This window comes from Triturus cristatus, chromosome 7 (assembly GCF_964204655.1).
Source record: "Triturus cristatus chromosome 7, aTriCri1.1, whole genome shotgun sequence".
Classification (NCBI taxonomy): domain Eukaryota; kingdom Metazoa; phylum Chordata; class Amphibia; order Caudata; family Salamandridae; genus Triturus; species Triturus cristatus.
This window is the reverse complement of record NC_140590.1, coordinates 314,600,156-314,614,830: the sequence shown is the minus strand read 5'-3', so window position 1 is coordinate 314,614,830 and position 14,675 is coordinate 314,600,156. Positions and strand designations below refer to the sequence as shown.

At 43.7% G+C, this 14,675-nt stretch overlaps 1 protein-coding gene across 1 annotated transcript in view; it reads right to left on the bottom strand.

The window, feature by feature from the left end:
- LOC146809548 (galactoside alpha-(1,2)-fucosyltransferase 2-like) overlaps positions 1 to 14,675 on the bottom strand; it is a 183,237-nt gene that overhangs the window by 38,099 nt on the left and 130,463 nt on the right. The window contains exon 2 of the mRNA XM_085614355.1: positions 8,518 to 8,594. The gene's annotated coding sequence lies outside the window, so the exon portion shown is untranslated. The remainder of the gene's footprint in view (positions 1 to 8,517; positions 8,595 to 14,675) is intronic.

Genomic DNA, 14,675 nt, shown 5'->3' with positions numbered 1-14,675 from the left:
GTCTTCTCGGCGATGCGTCGGGACCCGGTGTGGATGCTGCGCGCTTCTGCCTGGATGCTCGGCGAGGCCTCAGAACCAAGTGCAGATGCGGCACTCTTCTTCCCCGTGACTCGGTGATGCGCCGGGAATCGGTGCGGTTGCCACACCTTCTTCTCGTTGCATTGATCTTCCAGCTCCCAACGACAAACAGTCTCTGGAGGTCCTAAACAGCAGCAGGCACCTCTTTGCAGGCTAAAATGCCCAGCATGGAAATTCAGGGGAGCTGGTTGTGAAGTCCTTGTGTCCCTGAGACTTCAGAACAGGAGGCAAGCTCAGTTTCAAGCCCTTGGAGATCTTTTCTTCAAGCAGGTGACAAAGCAAACAGCAATGTCCTTCTTCTCCTTTCCTTGGCAGCAAGCAGCCACTGCAGGCCAACCCCTGATAGCAAACAGCACAGGGGCAGTATTCCTCCTCAGCTTATCTGGCACTTCTCCTTGGCAAAGGTTCCTCTTGATTTCCCAGAAGGGATCTAAAAGTCTGGGGTCTAGGCCCCTCTTTGTATACACCAAAATTATTTGTTCTCTGAAGGCAGAGAGTGTCTGTAGCCTGCCAAAACCAGTTCTGTCATCAGTGGTGCAGCTTCCTGGCAGGAGGTGGAGACAGCATTGTTGAAGGCAGACCAGGTCCAGGCAGGTGAAAGGAAATCTCCCCCCCTATTCTAAATTCAACCCAGGTCCCATTCAGCCCAGCCCTGACTTATCAGACTTCTGGAGCCACAGCCCTGTCCCAGCTCCTGTCACTCACAAGCCAGACATGCAATACACAAACCTAGCAGAGGCATACTGGATGGTTAGGCAAGTAAATACCCACTTTCTAAAAGTGGTATTTTCAAACACAGAATGTAAAAATCACCCTCACCAAAAGATGCACTTTAACATTCTGCGTTCAGGCATACTAAACTTTATTTTCCTATCTTGTTCCTAGGGCCAGTTATGTTTATAAGATGTTATAAACTAATTGCCCATTCTGGCCTATGGGAACAGATAGCCTTTCAATAGTGAAAAACGAAATTGACAGTATTTCACTATCAGGACATGCCACACATATCAGGGCATGTCCTACCTTTCACATACAATGCACCCTGCCCACAGGGGTACCTTGGGCCTACCTTAGGGGTGACTAACATGCAGAAGAGTGTGCACTTGCCAAGTCGACATCGCAGTCCCGGACTGCACACAGGCTCTGCAATGGCAGGCCTGAGCCACATTTTACAAGCTGCTTCTGTGGGTTGCACAATCAGTGCTGCAAGCCCACCAGCAGCATTTGATTTACAGGCCCTGGGCACATATGCCGCACTGTACTAGGGTCTGACAAGTAAATCAAATCAGCCAATAATGGAATCACTAATCCATTACATCAATTTAAAAAGGGAGCACTTGCACTTTGGCACTGAACAGCAGTGGCAAAGTGCCCAAAGCATCTAGACGAGCAAAAACAGATGAGGCAATAGCAAAAAAATGGAAGGGAGACCCACGCCAATGGTGCCAGGTCTAACACTCCCTTTAGCCAGGTCTTTAATGACCCCCATAATAAAAATCATGAGAAATTGCCGACTGATTTGAGTGAGGTTAGGGAACTATCAGATGCTTATCGGATTAGATGAAGTTACTCTAGCTCTCGCAAGATGCCCAACTAATAAAGTGCCCGGGCCGGATAGGGTGCCAGTTGATCTTTGTAAAAACAATACTTAGCTATGGGCACCCATTCTGGTTAACATTCTAAACAGTGCTATCCTGTGTGGGCCCCCCAAGTCCTGGTCCAGTGCCATTATAGTCCCAATTATCAATAAAGATGGCAGAGGGGACCCCAAATGTTATTGCCCAATATCGCTTATAGATAGCACAGCTAAAATTTTGGGCAGGACAATTTTGGAGGGTCTGGAGAATTGGGCAACTGATAACGAGATCCTGACACCAGTCCAGTTTGGGTTTAGGAGGGGACTGGGAACAATGGACCAATGCCTCAAACCTGCCCTAATTCATGGCAAATATGTACAGGCTAAGAAAGAACTGTTATACCTCGCCTTCATGGACCTAAGCTCAGCATTTGACAATGTTGACAGAGGTAAAATCTGGGTCCAATTGCTGGACTTGGGCGCAGAGGCCGGGTTGGTGCACATCCTAAGTAAACAACATGAGGACGTTGAGGGCTGTGTCAGGTATGGCATTAACGGTGTGCTCCCCCTTTTCAAAATCAGCATGGGAGCATGTCAAGGGTGTGTCCTGACCCCCTTCCTCTTCAGCATTTAAATCAATGCTCTGGAGAAACACCTAGGAGAAAGTGTGGCAGATTCTCCAAGAGCAGGGACCACAGCCAACACTGAATTTATGGTACGCGGAAGACTGTGTCCTTATTTCGAGAACAGCTTTGGGTCTTCAGAGGTTGCTGGAGGGACTTGTGGCATTTATGGGATCCCTAGGTCTACAAGCCAACAAAACAAAGTCCTTTACTATGATTTGTAGCCCCTCTAATAGGAAGATTAGACCATTTTTTATCCAGGGCACTAGATTGGAAACAGTGAGTACATTTACGTATTTAGGGATACCATTTGACAAGGCATGCAATTGGAAACACTTGGCCTGGGTAAGATACTCTCAGTTTGAACAAGATGTTGGAGTGATTCATAAGTTCATTAAGAAACTTTCTTTAATCTTTATTTCGACTACGATGAGTCATAAAAGATAACACAAAAAAACATAAATTCCACAATTATAACACAATTGGACATAAAATTTCATAGTTTTTACAATCAAGAAAAAAGAAAAGAGTATATCCATCATACAGTTATGATTGGAAAAGCCACTAATCACGTTAACAGACATAGTTTGCATCATTCGTTCTAGCAGAGAAGTGTAAAACTAGATGGTATCATATTTACAATGCTTTCTCCTTATTTTCCACATTGCATCTAAAAATTTGCTAACTGCAAAAACGGTTAGAGGCGATAGATCCGTTTTTAATAATCGATATGCCTCCATGTGTTTTCTAAAACCCCATTTTTTACATAGGGGGATAATCCATTTTTTCCTGGATTCTATGTATAGAGGACAAAAGAAAATTACATGGAGGTCATTTTCAGAGTGAGTGGTGCAAGAGGGACAATTAAGATCAGTTGAGGGGCGCCATCTATTCGTAAGAGCGCGGATGGGAAGGGAATTATATCTCCATTGTAGATACATTTTTCTTAAGGTTGTGGGGTAAATATCATCCAAGACCATCTCCAACCTATAATAATCTTTCATTAAAATGAATGATCTTGTCATAGAGCCCAAATTATCAGAGGTCAGCCAGACCGAGCAATTTCTTTCATAAAACAATGTTACCAGGGCTTTACGTGATATGGCCTTGGATGCAGTTTCTGGAGAACTCCATAGGGAGGGGCAACCCAACCTATCACACTCTGTCTTGATATACCTTAACCAAGGAAGGTTTTGTATAGTTTGGTACTTCAGTAAATCTGAAAGTTCTTGTCTATAGGTATTGAGTTCCGCGGTTGCCCATAAACGTCGCCAAAAGGTTAGAGGCTTTAAGGCTAATTCCTCCTTAATGGATCTAATTCCTAGGTCCAGCCTAAGGGGAAGAAGTGGGGTGCTAGCCGGTAGAGATGATAATTGTCGTAGAAAGTTATTTTCCACGACCATAAATGATTGCAGGCAATTATTGCCCCATAGTTCCGCCCCATAGATTACTGCCGCTCTGGCCTGTACCTTATAAATTTCTAAAGGTGGGCCAATTGGTTTTATGTAGGAGTTTTTCCAGAGTTTGCCAATCGCCCCAGTTTTCTGTGTTAATTTTAATCGTGATTTGGTTTGGTGTTGAGTCCATGTGAAGTTTTCATTTATTGTCACTCCTAAGTACTCAAACACACGGACTCTCTCCAAACCAATTCCGTCAATGGTTGGGTTTGGCCGGGATTTTTTTGGGGGGTTCAGAATCATAAATTTTGTTTTTGAAGTATTGATTTCCAAGCCCCTGTCCTGGCAAAAGGAAACAAACCCATCCAATACCCGCTGGATACCCATAGGGGATTTGGCAAGTAGCAAGGTGTCATCAGCAAACATAATTGCCGAAATCCCCACTCCAGCCAGCTTTGGGGCATCTCTGTTTGGAACCTTGTTTAGGTAGGAGATAACTCCATTTACGTATAGGCAGAAAAGAGTGGGAGCCAGGACACAGCCCTGGCGGACACCTCTGTTGACAGGGAAACTAGCTGATAATTTTCCCTCTCTCCCACATCTAACCTTAGCATAGTTTTCAGTGTGTAATCGGATTATGATGTCCAGAAGGGAAGGTGGAATTCCTAATTCACGAAGAACAGCCCATAGCTTGGTCCGTGGGACCAAGTCAAAGGCTGATCGAAGATCTACAAAAACTGTGTATAGGGATCCACCTTCAACCATGACAGTTTTCCAGTAGAGCATGTTAAACCTAAAAATCTGATCAATAGTAGATACAGATTTCCTAAAGCCAGCCTGATAATGGCTTAGGATCTCCTCCTCATCAATCCAGTCCAGTATACGATTGATAATTAGTCTGGCAAACAGTTTTTGGGCTACGTCGATAAGGCTGATAGGCCGGTAATTGACTGGGAGGAGAGGCGATCCCTTCTTATAGATGGGGACCACCTCCGCGCCCAGCCAAGTAGAAGGAATCTTCATACCCCTTGCGATCCCATTATATATAATTAAAAGATAAGGAGCCCAGACTTCTGGTTCATGTTTATAAAGGTCGCCAGGGACCTTGTCAAGGCCTGGAGCCTTCCCTGCTGGGAGTGCGGCGATAGCAGTCAGGACTTCAGATATAGTAAAAGTAATTGGATTAAAAGTGGAATCATCAATCAGTGGTGATTCAGATAAAAGAGGAGTTGGGCGAGGGGCTGGGTTGTTGTACAAAAGTGTAAAATGATCCTCCCAGACTTGCGGGGCAATATTCGGGCTAATAGCAGAGACCATATCAGTGGAACCGGTGGTGACAATTTTCCAAAATCTAAAGGAGTCTCGTTCCGCCAAAGCAGATGTTAGATCGGCCCAGTTCTGACTGGCCCACTCAAGTTTGGCGTGGTGAATCAAATAACAATACACACGCCTTTTGTATTTGATTAGATCTCGCTCAGCATTTTCCTTTAATGCTGTCATTAGATCAGCTTTTGCGAGTCTACAAGCTCGATTATACCATGCATGTTTCCTGGGTTGGTGTTTCTTTAGGGGAACTACAGGATTCAAGATATCTCCTAAACTTGCATAGAGTGCATCATTATGTACAGCAATCTCACTATTAATATCCAAAACTAATTGGGACTCAATACGGTCAGCAATTTGTTCCAAAGCTAAGCTAACCTTCCCATAAATTTTGGAGATGTCCTCCGGATTGCTGACCAATTTCGACCATTTCACCCTCCGTCTATTATTGGAGAGGGCAAGATTCTCAGTTCTGTCTGGAGTCATCAAGGGTTCAATAGGACCCAAACCGGACAGAGCATAATCCAAAATTAAAGGGTTGTGATCACTTTCCCTCCTTGGAAACACCAGAAAGTCCAAAACTCGATTCCATTCCTTGCACTTAACAAAGATGTAATCGAGATGGGCTTCTCTGCCCGATACATTAAAGGTCGACTTCGGGGGATTATCGGATTTGGAGCGTCCGTTACACGCTCTGATGGAATGGGCCAACGATAGAGAGGTAATTTGAAGTGCCAATGGGGTCCATGATCTTACTATGGGACCAGCTACTTGTGGGATGTCCCAGGAATCATCCTCTTCTTGGTTTATGGGATCTAATAAACCCTCTAAGGGTTCAAAGTGGGAATTGAAGTCCCCACCCACCACAAGAGGAATACCCTCAGGTAGCTCTGCCAGTACCGTTGATAAAACCTCCACAGCTTTTGATTCTGTAGAAATACTAGTCGGTCTGGAGTAGATATTAACCAGGGCCATCTGTACCCTGCTGTGCCATTTCACTATTATGGCTTGAACATCATCAGATCCAGTACTAATGGGGGTAACGGTACAACCCAAATGAGATGCCACCCAAATGATGAGGCCACCAGACGGTCGGCCTCTACCTCCCCAAATTGCCGGGATAAAAAAGGAGGCAAATCCTACTCGATGATAATTAATCCTAGCCCATGTTTCCTGGAAACAACATATGTCATGTTGATCTATAAAAAGGCCCCATTCGGGGCAATCAAGTTTATTGTTAAGACCCGCTATATTCCAGGAAAGGATCTTTAGTGATGAACTAGGACATGGGTGGTCGGCAGATATACCAGCGTTAACTGAAATACATCGGAGATCGTTGTTGGTAATATCAATTGGTGGAATCTCCTCAGTCTGCACAAATACGGAATCACATTCATCTACAATAGAGGTAGATCCAGCCTGCAGTCAGTCCACCTCTTCGAGTGGACTAAACCTATTGTGGCATGGAACAGTATAAGCAGTAGGCTGATATGGCCAGGAATTATCACAATTACGAGGAGCAGAAGAGAGTGAGCCCACCCTAGTCCATCCCTCTGCATTCTCAGCATATGCATTGTTATTTAAGGGGGGGTAGAAATAGGAGAGTGGTAAAGGTTGAATACAGGTCTCTCGGTGTTTTCCCCTCCAATTGAGGATGTATGCTACTATATTAGGGTCTCTGAAGTTCACCAGGACACAATCGCCCTTATAACGTTTAGGTGAATTTCCCAACCAATTAATCCTCCTAACCATCAAAACAGCCGTGGTTACAAAATGCGGAAGTGGCCTGTGGGTATTTAACCAACTTGTGACTTTGTTTTTAAGAGAGTCATAGGTTTCTACATCAGAGTTGGTATACTTAGGAATTCCAGCCAACACAAGTACATAAGGGGCCGCCTCGGGGGGTAAATTAATCACATCCTTCCTACTCAGCTTACCCTGCGCACTGGTGTTGTTTCCAATTATGCCACTATAGGCATTCGATTCTTCAGCATTGTCCACAGGCCTAGATTGAGCAGATAAACAATTCTGGATGGGGTAGGGGGGAGCGACAGAAGTCTGTTGGGGATTCGTAGATTGAGCCAAGGCCTGTTGGTCAGTAACCACCCCCCCTCCTGCTTTTTTGGGTGGAGCTCCTGAACTTTCCCCCCTAAGGGACAAGGACTCAGGTAATTGTTTTTGGGCATCATTATTCATTTTGGGAATAGAACTTCCTTTGTTTAACAAACAGTTAGTAATAGTTCCAGTAGCTTTTTTTTATTTCTATAAGCGTGTCATTGATGGAATCAAATCTAGCCAAAAGGGGGTGAATTAAAACTTTTAGCGCATTAACTAGTGAGCTAACAAGCAATTCACTGTCTCGCTCTGATCCAACAACTCTGTTGAGGGGTGGGGGGGGTTGAGGAGTTTGATTACAACTTATTGTGGGTGCTAGAGTCTGGTTTTCAATAATACCTGATAACTCAGTAGATGAGGCGTCAGTATCTAGCCTAGGCTTTTTACCACCCTTCAACTTCCTCACACTTTTCCTTTTGGGTATCGCCCCCTCCCGTGAACCATGAGCTACAGTTGGAGGTATTTCCTTCCCCTGGTCTGTAGGAACATCCGGTGCCACAGTTGAACTAAATCTTAAATCATGTAGTACCGAATCTATTGTTTGATCAATGCTGTTCATTAGGGCAGTATGAGAGTTATCCAATCTCTCCGGGGTTCTTACAGCTGCTAGTAGGCCGAGAGAAGATCTCCTGGCACTTTCAATGCCTTCCGAGAGTCGTTGTTCCAACATTACCAATTCATTATTAACCACCGAGTTTGCCCTAATAAGAAAATTGTCCAGTGTACCTGAAATCATTGAGGTTGATGACTGTGTTCTCGACCGTGTGGCCATAATTTCTCCTCACAGGCAAAACAATCAAGAGAGGGGGCCCGGTCCGGTCTTGACCGTGCTTGAACGGGCTTAAACGGGCCCGCCCTTTGCTAACTAGGAACTTCTCCAATGGGTGTGCTGCTTAACATATACAAGGCTATATGTGTCTCTGCCGCCACCTACGGAGCAGGTATATGGGGAATACATGAGCCCACCCTACTACAGCTTGCAGAAAATACATTTATACGCAATCTCTTACACTTACCCAGGTATGTACCGGCATCCCTTTTTTCACAAAGAACTAGGCCTTGAGCACGTAAGAGATGAGACCTCATTTTGTTAGCTCCTTTAATGGTATGGATATCAGTTTGGTTTCACTCTGAAGTGGCATTAACCAAGGCCGTAATCAATGATTGCCTGAAGTCAGACAAGGCAGGCAGTATTGAATGGTTGTAATATATTAAAACACAACTGGCAATGATAGGGATACATGCTCTTTTTAATTACCCTACAAGTATCACTAGGGCCATGAAAACCCTGGTCAAGAAAGAGTGGATGGGATATACAATGGTACAAAGAGAAGAGGTGGAGCTTAGCAAACTCTCAGCTAAAGCATACGGCACGTTAGTAACAACTGGATGTATGGAGCCATACCTGCTTACCATCCTTTTAATATTGGAGTCCAAGCAATTGCTCTCCTGATCCTGTATAGAGTTGATCCTCTTGATGTTCTGTAGAAGACAGTAAAGAAATGGCAATTTGTTTTACACCTGAAGCATTGCTTTTTGAAGGATAGATAGCTTTTATGCTGGCTGAGTGGGGACACGATCCACACCACAAACATCTATGATACAAATTGGAATTGGGAATAGCTTTAGTCTTGTCCTTGGCCTGATCCTGTGGATCAGTTGAAACTTGGCTTTTGATGGCACAAACCTAGTCGGCTGGTGAATGTAAGTCTCCTACCACCCTGACAGAACTTAGAGAGACTTCTGTATTTTTAACAATATCAACAGTTTCTTTGAGTGTCAACTTTCTGTGCCTCAGAAGCTGTTCTCGATTATTTTATTGAAACCATGTACTACAGTTTGGTCTCTTATACAGAAATCCAATGTCACATCCAATTCACATTATATAATGTAGATAAACATGAAGCTGGCAAGCAAGAATCATTAGGAAGCTGAACTTGGGTATAAAAAGTATGTCTCTCTATCACAATAAGGGATTCATCAGTAAAATGTGCATTAAGGCACTCAATAGTTTCTGTATATTCATTGTACTGGACAGCTACCATGCCCTTGGGCGAGGGACATATGGGTAGGTTCTCAAACTTTTTTGAGCTTCTTTTCCAAACAGACTTTGTAGCAGAGTTTTCTTCCTTTCGTTATTGATGGAGCAGGTAAAACAAAATTTTGTATACCTCCTCTAAATTGCATGAAATTAATTACGTAATCATTCTAAATCTAACTTGCACTAACTGGTTTGCAGTGAAATTTTACTAATCAACTTTTACACCATGATAAACCCAAGATACATGTGGGACTAAAATGCTAATTGCATGGCAGAATAATTAATTAATTAATTATAGTACGCAAACTAACTTTAGATTGTGGTGCAATAGAAAATTGCATGATTTATGTTGCTTTGTGATTGTTTGTGCTTCCAACATTACAAAATGGTGAGTATTATCGCTTTAAATGTTGCTACAGCTAGGGAAATACTAATATATATTGGGATTAGTGTGGGTTTAAACATTAGAATCTCCATTTCTATGTTTTAATTACTGTTATGTCTGTTTTTGCTTAAGTTGGCATTCGGGCCTAGTAGGCCGCAGTACCCAAGATGGAGTCTCTACCGAAAACGCTACCATGTGAGCGCGATGGTTTCTGCGCAGAATCAGATGGCTATGGAGATCTCCAAATGACCCCAATTCTGTGACACCGTGTTCCTTTCAAGGATAGGAAAATGGTTGCCTGCCAACTGACGACGGTGTGAGAAAAGCAGAAGGGACAATACAGAACCTGTGGAAGAGTGTCTTCTCTTCCTCTAAAAGTTACATTCGCAATTTTCGCCTGGGAGCGAAAGGAACATTATACAATTTTCGGCTTCCTATGCCAAGTCTCATGGAAAACCAGTTTACCCTGGGAAACTTTAGAACATTTACAGATAACCCCGAACTGTCCAATCAGAACATTTCTCTACCCCTAAATTGTTGCAAGTTAGCATGAAGTAAGAGGGAAAAAGGGTATATAAAGCCCTCATCCTCCAAAGGGGGACACACAACGGGCTGATCTTTCATGGCGTTGGTTCTGCATTGAGCTGGTGACGATTTCCGTGGTTTGCCTTGGGTTTCTTTGGTTTTCGGGAAGTTATTTTGACTGATGGTTTGATCTTTGCTCTGGGTCGGACAGTCTATCCTGGAGATTGTACCAGAGAATGCGGATAACTCTCTGTTTTACTCAGGAAGTCGCCGACGCTTGCTAATTGGTAATTAATTAACTGCGCGTTTAAAATTCATGCTTATTTACTAAATGTCTGGTTTCTCTTGGAAAATAAAACTGAATTTATATTATGAACTGTAGTGCATAAATGCTAATGCAGAAAAAAATTATTATTAGATAAACAAAAATTGAATTAATAAGAAGTGAGTTTGTGGTTCTTTAATTGATTACAGAAAATAATCAAATGTTTCCTAGGTTTTAATTGTGATTTAGCTGGTTCTAATTCACCATCAAGCAGTCCAACTAATTGGTTCATCGACCAAGTGGTGGAGTGCCTTGATATTAAGGTCAGGATTCTGTAGGTACATATGTATAAAATGTATATAATGTAAAGAAAATTTATCCTGATAGGTAATAAGGTACCCACATGTCCAGCGCTTTTTCTTCTATGTATGGATTCGAATGAGACGAGTGCGTGTTGGTGTTATGGGCCCCACCAATGAATGAGTGTATGGATGAGTTGTTGTGATTACGAATCTGTGACATAGGGAGAATATGTAAATATTACCTCTTGCGCTGCATCAGATTTCTTGGTAGCAGATTGATGGTTTTATTGCATTGGTTTGGTGATTATTGATTTATGTTGAACACTTTATGTTGAGTATTGTCTACGTTAAATGTAGTGGGAAATTGAAGCTTCTGAGAAGTAGGGAGTGGATTTATGTGGCGAGAGAAGTCACATGGAATTGAACATTGTCTGGTTTCAAGAATTGTGATAACACGGAATTGTGTTATGTTAGGGAAATCTCTGTGTGAATGTGTGTGAGTGGCAGAGTAATAGGTTCTCTTGTGAAACTCTGGCCTTAATTCTCAGGAGCATTGTAGTCTCCACATGTGTTTTACCCCCAGAGAAACAGTTTGCCTTTTAATTGATAGAAGGGTAAGGTAGATGGAAGTGCTACTTTATCGGCGTAATGGAAAATTCTGTGGTAGGGTAGAGGTAAGCGCTGCCTACTGGAAAGACAGAATTCTTGTGTAAATGAACAAAGCTATCTCTTTGGTTTAGCGAAAATGTTGCTACTAACAGATTTTGATTAAAGAAAACGTAAGAAAAGTTTTCCGATAAAATTTTGTAAAGGAGGGGTCAGCAAGAGCAGGAGTAGCGAGAAAGGCTGACGTCAGAAAGACCGCGCTGGGATTGGTCAGCTGTAGAAAGACGAAGCGTTCACTGATTGGTGCGTAAGTGTGAGACGCGCTGGGAGTGGAGAATTACCGGAGTGACGTAGATGCCCAGCATTAGTGTGTTAGTGTTGAGTCGCGCTGGGATTGGAGATTTTCAGGAGGGACGTAGAAGCCCAGGATTGGTGCATTAGTGTGAGTCACGCTGGGATTGGACAGAATACGGAGAAGCCGTGAAGGAAGTGATTTGCAAAGCTTAGTTGATTAAGAACTTTGACAAATTAAAAATGATGTACTACGATCCACCTGAGAAAGAGAAAATATCATGGTTTGGTAAAATCAAAGACCTGTTTAACAAGCATTGGCATAGCCAATAGGTCTCGCCTTTGGGACCTTATAAGTATTTATTTCTGCAGCACAATATCCTTGGTGCAACAACATCAACTGTTGCATTGCTAAACACTTATAAGGTCCGAAAGGCGAGACCTATTGGCTATGCCAATGCTTGTTTGCATTGTAAGGGCGCAGGGCACCATTTACTGGCACTCGTGAGTTCCAAAGACAGAAGGGTGTGAGGGAGCAGTGCAGATATTGAGAGGATCACAATTCACTAAAATGCATAAGGTCCAACATCAAGAAGCATGCGGGGGCACACTGCACAGTTGAAGATTGTTGCAGGTAACTGTTCACTAGGGGGGTTCATAGTAGAAAGGGTGCAAGGGCATAGTGCCTAAATGACCCTTATTTAACAGAGAGAGAAAAAGCTAGGTCTTCAGAGCTTTTCTGTCGTTTTGAAGAAATAATTGTTACTGCAAAGATAGAGTAAGCAAGGTCAAATCTGAGGCAGTTGCCCCTGAAAACGTTCTGCCACTAATTGCGGAATGGAGAAACTGATGTACTGACAGAAGGAAAACATCCATAGACCACAAGCAACTGCTGGGTTTATAGCAAGACAGCAAACTGACAAAGGTGTGTAACAAGCATTAAAAAGTGTTTCATGTACTAGGCAGAGAGATGTAAACAACCCTCTGTCCTTCACCGGCAGCCAGTGGAGAGAGGTTAGGGCACGAGAGACACAAGTAAGAGCGCATGTAATGTGTGCGCTGTTGTAGGTGAGATCTAACAATGAGTCGCTAATCGGTATACGTAAATTAAAAAGTAAACTATTAAGCAGTGAGTTCCAAATGCATAAATAAATGTGACCCATGATGCTGTGAGTCCCAAACTTCTAAAAGCTTCAAGTCCTATATGAATAAAGAGTGACCCGTTCAGAAGCCAGTTTAGCGGGTTTTCCCTGTGCGGGACTCAGCGTGTCTCTGCTATGGGTCCGGGCCCGGGTCTCTGTCCAGGGGGAAGCTGTGGGGGCCAAGACATAGGAGGAGCTGCACTGTGTGCGCTGAGGTTATAGTCACTGTCCAAAGCAACAGGAAGTCTTCTAGTGCAAGCCAAGTGCCAACATTTGAGAAGAGGAAAGTGGAAGACATAAAAAGTAAACTAGCAGGAGCAGTGGCGCGCGGCCCATGTGCGCGTGCTCTAAGGGTGCCCGTGACCGATGCACTTAATGAGCCATGACGATGGAGCGTCCCGCGAGTGGCGCGAGAGCGAGCACCAGGCCATATGTTTTGAATTATCGCGCCTGCGTCTGGGCACGATAATTCAAAACACATGGCGCCCGTGCGGGTAATCGCAAGCAATAGGCCACACACGCACGAGCGTGTGGTGAGCTTTCTGAAGCCCCTTACAATAAGTCTCGCAGAGCAGCGCATGTGCGCTGCTCTAGGCTCGACCTAAAAAGAAGCCTATGCTTACAAGCCATACTGTAAACTTTTTATACATATCTTTTTACAACTTCACCAGGATTTCCTTATCATTTGTTGCTACATTCGAAATCATACATTAAGGTCTGATTGTCCTAACAGGTCTTTGTGCAAATCAGCTTTGTATTACATTTGGACTTCGTTGGGACCCAGAACAAGTTTAAAGTGCAAGTATGCGGTGAACAGTAATAGTATTTCCATTGTGCAAATGAACTAGAAAAGTGCATCAGCGTCTTCTGTTGTGCAAACAAAGCTGTAACAGGGTGTATTTTCGTTTCAATAAATTACTATTTATTACTGATAAATTAATGTTACCATTTGCATAAAACCATTAAAAGATTATGACCACACTAAAGAAGAAGTCACTTCTAAAAAATCATGATAATAGATCCAAAAATGCCCTAATAGTTTTAGGCAGTTTCTGCCCAAAGATTAAAAAAAAATAAGTAGATCAATTTTACAGTTGTTTTAATCCTTCCTAACATACCTAAAAGATATAATAGTATTTGAACAATTTTCTCTGTTCGGGGCAGAAGCTTTCGACCAGAAATTTTAAAATTGATTAAGCTTTTACCAAATAAAAGATCGTGAGGCTGGTTCTGAAATTGAAAGTGGACAAAGTCTCGTAGTGTCTTTGTCAGTTTGCTACTAGATTTAGCTTTGTATTTGATGCACTCATAAAACGGACCAGACTACAGGCTAGTTGAATGTCCTCGCCTTTGAAACAAACTTTCACTGCTTGTCTAAGGCAAATCTATACTGGATTTTACAGTGAACTTTACCGAGTTCTCTGAGTTGTGATTTGTACTCTTTATTGCTAATCATGCTTGTGAGATACTTCATGTATTCTGCTTAACAATACTTTAAATACGGAGGAGCCAAGATGGCCGACGGGACGGACGCTTGAGCTCCCGGCTCCGTGGACCGTCTGGCTTCCTTTGATAATCCTGATCAATTCTCCTGACCTGCGCCGCTCTACCGCCGCGGATTACCGGCACTGAAGTGACTGGCGTTCTCCTGACACCTTTGTCGGCGGGTTTGGTAGCAGACTCGGTGTTTGCTTCGACCTCCGGCGCTCCCCCTGGTCCCTGCGTGGATGGCCGCCGCTGGACGCCGAGGGATGTGGACGGGGTGCTGAGCTGTATTACTGCGGGTGGTCGCGGGGGTGACAACGCTGGCTGTGCGACGGGAGTCGGACCCTTACGTCCGGGTCGGACTCCCCCCCGCGCTGGCAGTGGTGTGGACGACGTTGGAGCCCCCTAATACTAGCTCTCCTCAGCCACCCTGAAGGAAAGCGAGCGGACTCTATTTTGAAGTGTCTTCCTGCGGCGAACGGCCGGTCCGCACGGCAACCGTGGGGCGCTCTCGCCCTGTG